Genomic DNA, 6,364 nt, shown 5'->3' with positions numbered 1-6,364 from the left:
AATTCGACCCTATATTCACGTTACGCGACGTACCGAAGTTAGATATCGCAACACTGTCACCGAAATTACTACAACCGAACCTATCTTTCATGAATTCATCTACGATATTACACCTACGACCTTCATCTAACGAAAAATTTTCTTTTTTTTCAGGTGTCGATGAATAAAGACCTAACGCAATAGACTGACGAGGACCTGACGAACCGGACGAACCTGCAGTACCAGACGTACCCGACGTACCACTCGACGAACCGTTACCACCATTATTACGCGACAAATCACCGTTTTGAGGGCAGTTTCGACCGATATGCCCTGTCAGATTGCAACAATAGCAAACGATACTTCCCCGAGGGTTGGTATCGTTCCTAAAGTTCCCTCCGGCGGATCGACAAGACTTGGCCATATGGCCCCGTTTATGACACTTATAACAGGTACGATCCTTGGCTTGAACGAAGCCATTATTACCACTACGATCACCGTTATTACCGTTTGACGAATTACCGGACGAGTTCGAATTATTATTACTACGATTACGCGGTTTTTTACGATTATTATTACGATTAACATTATTACCGGATTGATCAGATGCGGCCATCGCGGACCCAGTACTTGTCGAACCTTTCGAAGTCGAGGAGTTCTTCGAGGCATCTTCCAAACTCAAAAGCAACGATGAAATTACTTTTGGATTGGGATCTCCAGCTGTAACGTGGACTAATCCTCGAGCAGTCATACGCACTGACTCATACCTGGGGGAATTCCCCAAGGCATTGATCAGATACGTATAGATCTCCGAAGGGGTTAACTTCACGTCCAGACTCTCCATATCGTTAACTAACGTATAAAATGCCTCTAGGAACTCCTTCGGACTCTTGTACATATCGATGACAATCTTCGAAATACGGGTACGACAGTCGATGATTGCTGCTTGGTTTTCCGCCTGGTACAAGGAGTTGAGCTCCGTCCAGAATACGTACGGATCCTCTGTCTCCTTGACCAGTCGGAAAACGTTCTCAGCTACGTGCCTAATTAAAATTTCGAGAGCTTTCGCTTTTTTACGCGGCGATAACGTATTTACTTGAAGGATCGCGGTTTGAAGTCCTTTAGCCGAAAGAATTACTTTGATTTTTCTCTTCCAGGACACGAAGCCCGTACCGCGAAAGACCATCGACTCCATTACACGATTATCACTGGCACCTAACATACTACCAGACGAACTACTCGAATCGGATTCTACAGCTACTTCGTCGGACTCGTCGTCGTCGTCGCTACTTTCACTAACGTCGCTCGGATCGTCGGATGGACCAGGAGGTGGAGGAGGTGGAGGACCAGATGACGGATTAGACGGAGGAGGAACGGAGTCAACAGGGATCGTTGGATCGTCAGATGTCGAATCACCAAAACCTGCTGAACTTGGACCAGCTTCCGAATCGCCGGATGACTCAGATACGTGCTGTAACGTTACTTTACTTTTACCTTTCGACTTCGGTATACTTTGTTCTGATTTTTCTTTTTCAGAAAAACCACGAAACTCAGCGCTCGATTTACGCTTATCTGAACTACTATCGTCGTCGTCTACGTTGACCGATTTTCCTGACCGCAAATAGGACAGGACTGTCGACATTTACTTCGTCGAACACTACACGAACCAATACGCTGAAGCTACACAAGCCAGAAAATTCCACACAGGACGTCGAATTGCGAAACAGAGCTTTCACAAACTACGCTCTACGCTACCATGTACGGAGAATCGAACAATAACGATAACTCCTGACTAAACAGAATATTAATTTCGTCGTACATATGACAAACAGAATGACAACTTTAATAAAATAAAGAAATATTTATTTTATTCGGTCATTGACCCGAGAATGGATCGATGAACCAAAACAAAAATTAGACTGGAGCAAAATTACATTACGAAGACAAAATCAATATTAAACGCGACAATTTACGAAACATAACGATTACAACGAACAATCGAATACATATTTGATAGCCAACAATTTCAACGAAATTTCTAACAATTTAACTCGACTAAATAGCCACGTATTTACATTACGCGATTTTACGTAACCGAAATTTATTTTTATTTAAAATAAAAAACAAAAGTTACCGAACACTTTTCGATACGTTACGGTTACAAGACCAATTTTGCCAACAAACCGGAGCAATTTGCAACTGAAATTTTCCATTTTCGGCCATTTTGGAGAACTTTGAAGCGCCACAGCTCCGTGAAAAAAAATCGAAAAAATGTCCGGTTTGCGTCATTCGTCATCGTTTGATGACCTCTACAAATGATCTGATTTTGAAAAAAATCGAAGACCCCTCGTGCAAAAATCCGCCGATTTGGCATGGAATGACCCGGAGTTTTTTGGGAAGGAGGGGGGGGGGGTTGACTGAAAATTTGCCGACTAGTATGAGAAAAAAATAACAATTTTGTCGAATATTTATGGAAGTTTCAGACAAAGATTTTTTTTTTGAGCGAAGCAAGGGCAAAAGCTTTCGAAAATTTAAGTTTCGAGAGGTAAAAAACAATGTTTGAACATTAAAAAAAAAATTTTATCTAAAATTTTAGAATTTGAATGATGAGATTTAAAGAATTTTAATTTTGAAAATGAAAAGCAAACAGACCCGAGTGAAGCGAGGACAAAAGCCTGTTTTGAGAAGTAAAAAAATCAAATTTTTTCAGGTGAAAATGATGTTTTTTGGCTTTAAACATTTCTTAAAATTTGAATGATGTATTTTTGTGAAATTTCAAACTGAAAAAAAAAACCACTGGAGTCCAAACGAAGCGAGGGCAAAAGTTTTAAAAAAAAACTTTAGAATTTAAATATTACATATACCTAAGTACATACTTGAAAATGCCAATTATTTTAAAATACATAAAAGAAAACCAAACAGGCCCGAGCGAAGCAAAGGCAAAAGTTTGCAAAAATTCATGTTTAGAGAAAGTGAAAATAGTATACTTAAAAAAGTATGACACAAAAGTAGTGTTCGGTTCGGTGGCTTTTATTTCTAAGTGGAAAGAACTAGCGAGATGAATGAAGCGGCGTTCAGTAGGGAAAAATAAGGGCTTTCAAAAGTGACCTTTACAATTTCAGGCCCATGCACAGGGTGTCCATAAATTGAAAAACCGGTTTGGTCAAAAAATTCAGACTGGTTTTTATTGGCGCAATGTATTCTACACACAGTGGTGACAAAAACGTGACATAAATTTTAGCAACCAGTTTTGGAAAATCACCCGAAAAATTGTAGATACAGAAAAAAGCTTGAAACAAAAGTTGTAGAGCGTGAAAAATTGAACCATTTTCGATGATCGGATTTTGAAACCGGTTCATTAATATGCAACCAGTTGACAAAAAATACCCAAAAATTGTAGATAGAGAAAAAAGCTTGAAACAAAAACAAAAGTTGTAGAGCATGAAAAATTACACAATTCTGTTCAATCACATCTTGAAACCGGTTCATTGGTTTGCATTTAGCAATCAGGTTTTGAAAATCACCTAGAAATTTAAAATACAGAAAAAAGCTTGAGACATAAGTTGTTGAGCGTGAAAAATTGAACTAGTTTTGCAGATTGGATTTAGAAACCGGTTAATTAAATCGCAGCCAGGTGTCGAAAATTACTCAAAAATTAGAGACTGAGAAAAAAGTCTGATACAAAAGTTGTCTTGTGTGAAAAATTGAACTATTTTCACTGATCAAATTTTGAAACCGGTTCATCAATTCGCAGCAAGCCATCGAAAGTTACCTGGTTGCAAATTAATTAGCCATTTTCAAAATCAGATCAGTGAAAATAGTTCAATTTTTCACACTCGACAACTTTTGTTTCAAAGTTTCTCCCTCCACCTCCAATTTTTAGGTGATTGCCAAAAACTGGTTGCTAAATGCGAACCAATAAACCGGTTTCAAAATGTGATTAGACAGAATTGTGTAATTTTTCACGCTCTATAACTTTTGTTTCTAGGTTTTTTTTCTATCTACAATTTTTGGGTATTTTTTGTTAACTGGTTGCAAATTAATGAACCGGTTTCAAAAAAATTCATACATATCATATTTTTATCACCTTAATGTGTAGAATACATTGCGCCAATAAAAACTGGTTTGGAATTTTTTGACCAAACCGGATTTTCAATTTGTGGACACCCTGTGCATGGACCTGAAATTTTCAAGGTCGCTTTTGAAAGCTCTTATTTTTCCCTACTCAACGCCGCTTCATTCATCTCGCTAGCTCTTTCCACTTAGAAATAAAAGCCACCGAGCACTACTTTTGTGTCATACTGTATTTTTGGTCTAAACATGGTCCCAGGGGGCTTTTTGGTGTCTTGAAGCCCCTGACAATGACGATCTCCAGTCAACATCATAGGTCAGTCCACCCCTGATAGTCCGGAATATGACAATAGGAGTAATTGCACCCCCCCCCCCGCCGATCCTCCGGGACAACTTTTTTCTTAAAGGGGACATCCTAAGGAACATTTTAAAGCAAACTTTCTCAAAAAAAAGTTGGCCTTACTTACAAAATGGCGGCCATTTTGATTGACAGGTCAGCCGAAGTCGCAGATTTTGCGTTTCAAAATAGGACTTGCACGAAATTTTTCAAATCTTACAAAAGTAGATCCAAAGATCATGCAAAAATTTATCACCTGTCAAAATTTCAAGTGCTAAAGTGCGTTTTTCGAATTTTGGTGAATTTTTGAAAATCAAATTCAGGCCAAAAATGAGGGAAAAAACCAAAATTTTACCAAATTGACCGAGAAAGCTGAAATTTGGGATATGCCCTATTTTCGACATGCCAAATCGATTGGAAACGGTTTCAACTCGTTTTGAGCAGTTCTGGAGCCTCCAGCAGATTTTTAAAACTCGAAATTCCCACAAAATTCCATCAAATTGGAGTTGTAAAGCTAAAATTTATTCTAAAAACTAATTTCATACGCTACGAAGTACTGCAGGTGAATTTCAAGTCATTTTGGACTTTTTGAAAATTCCTGAAGCCTCCAGCAGATTTTTGAAAGTTCAAATACCCACAAAAATTCATCAAATGGAGATGGAAAGCTGAAATATTTACTCTACACTCCAATTTTAACACCCTCTGAAGACGACTTCAGGTGAGTTCAAGTCATCTTAGAGCCTCAAGCGACTTTTTGAAAATTACTGGAGCCTTCAGTAGATTTTTGAAACTTGAAATTTCCCCAAAATTTCATCAAACTGAGATGGAGAGTCGAAATTCATTCTGCAAACTTATTTCAATACGCTACGAAGTTGACAGCTGGTGGATTTCAAGTCGTTTTGGAGCCTCCAGCGACTTTTTTGAAAATTACTGGAGCCTCCAGTAGATTTTTGAAACTCGAAATTTCCCCAAAATTTCATCAAACTGAGATGGAGAGTCGAAATTCATCCTGCAAACTTATTTCAATACGCTACGAAGTTGACAGCTGGTGGATTTCAAATCGTTTTGGAGCCTCCAGCGACTTTTTGGAAGGTTGTATGGCGTTTTTTTGGAGAATTGAAATTTCCTAAAAGTAGCTGGACGCTTTAAAACCATTTGAAACCACCATGTAGTCTGCGAAGTAAATTTCAGCTTGCCAATTCCATTTGATATATTAATGTTGCGGGAATTTCAAAGTTCCAAAAATCTACTGGCGGCTCCAGTAACTCTCAAAAAAGTCGCTAGAGGCTCTAAAATGACTTGAGCTCACCTGAAGTCGTCTTCAGAGGGTGTTAAAATTGCAGTGTAGAGTAAATTTCAGCTTTCCATCTCCATTTGATGAAATTTTGTGGGAATTTAAAGTTTCAAAAATCTGCTGGAGGGTTCAGGAATTTTCAAAAAGTCGCTGGAGGCTCCAAAATGACTTGAAATTTACCTGCAGTACTACGTAGCGTATTGAAACTAGTTTTTAGAATACATTTCAGCTTTACAACTCCAATTTGATGGAATTTTGTGGGAATTTCGAGTTTCAAAAATCTGCTGGAGGCTCCAGAACTGCTCAAAACAGGTTGAAACCGTTTCCAATCGATTTGGCATGTCGAAAATGGGGTATATCCCAAATTTCAGCTTTCTTGGTCAATTTGGTAAAATTTTGATTTTTTTCCCTCATTTTTGGCGTAAATTCGATTTTCAAAAATTCACCACAAATCGAAAAACGCACTTTATCACTCGAAATTTTGACAGGTGATAAATGTTTGCATGATCTTTGGATCTACCTTTGTAAGGTTTGAAAAATTTCGTGCAAGTCCCTATATTGAAACGCAAAATCTGCGATTTTGGCTGACCTGTCAATTCAAAATGGCCGCCATTTTGTAAGTAAGGCCAACTTTTTTTGGGCAAGTTTGCTTTAAAATGTTCCTTAGTATGTCCCCTTTAAGA

This window comes from Planococcus citri, chromosome 5, assembly GCF_950023065.1.
Source record: "Planococcus citri chromosome 5, ihPlaCitr1.1, whole genome shotgun sequence".
NCBI lineage: Eukaryota > Metazoa > Arthropoda > Insecta > Hemiptera > Pseudococcidae > Planococcus > Planococcus citri.
This window is presented reverse-complemented; position numbering follows the sequence as displayed.